This window comes from Lupinus angustifolius, chromosome LG04, assembly GCF_001865875.1.
Source record: "Lupinus angustifolius cultivar Tanjil chromosome LG04, LupAngTanjil_v1.0, whole genome shotgun sequence".
NCBI classification, from domain to species: Eukaryota; Viridiplantae; Streptophyta; class Magnoliopsida; order Fabales; family Fabaceae; genus Lupinus; species Lupinus angustifolius.
Window position 1 is genome coordinate 21,934,172 of NC_032012.1, and position 1,081 is coordinate 21,935,252.

Genomic DNA, 1,081 nt, shown 5'->3' on the forward strand with positions numbered 1-1,081 from the left:
TAAGAAACCCAAGATTGTTATGTTTGAATGCTTTTGAATATACATGATTGTTGATGAAATATGTTGAATATTGTATATGAATGTTGTTGGGAACTTTTCTGTGTGCAGGAGTTTGAAAAACCATGTTTAAATGGGTTTCGGTTGTCGAAAAAGGCAAAATTGGTATTATGTCCAAGTCTCTGTCGCTTGGGCGAGGGGAGGTTTTGGTTCTGGGATTCCCCCGCCTGGGCGACAGAATCGCGCTTGGGCGAGCAAGCCTCACCTGGGCGAGGAAGGGCCTCGCTTGGGCGAGAAAGCCCAAGATTTTAATGAGTTTCTGTAACTCTCTCGCTTGGGCGAGAGATGTCTCGCTTGAGCGATAAGAGGCCTCGCTTGGGCAATAGTACCTTCGCCTGGGCGAGGAAGGCTTCAGTTTGTTCGAGATTTAAAGATGAATTGCCGCTCGGGCGACTAGTTCCTGCTTTGGCGAGGGACAATGTGGAAAGATGGAAATGAGATGACGTGGTGAACAATGCGATGAACCCGGGTAGAGTGTGTTGTGATATAAAAGTTGTGGAATGAGATCATAGCTTAGATGAGAAGCATGACTCCACAAAAGTATGAAAGCATTGTTTGTGTTTATGCCTTGTTGGGCAAGTATCCGACTTGAGGTCGTGAACTAGGGGGTACCCTAGTAAGGATACATGATATCACGGAACAACGATCGACCGACCGTAAGAGGCATGGTCATGTGACCGTCCAGGATTATTCGGCGATGAGTTGTAGTGAATGAGATGTTACCTTGAGCATGTACGGTTGACATACTATCGGGTCCCACGAGAAGCATTCCTTGTCGGGAGATGGCTTAAGGATGGGCCAATCATGTGCTTGAATAATACCCTTGCATTTGACTCTGAATAGGAATGCATTGCATTATGACCATGAAGTAGTGGAGAGGAAATGACGGGACGACTTAGAGCACCATGATGTAAGTAGGGACGACACTGATTGGACGGTGATTCGCCAACAATGTCTTGAGGGAGAGTCTGGGTGAGACGAGTCCCTTGTATTCCTGGGGAGGTACCCTATTAGATCGGACAGT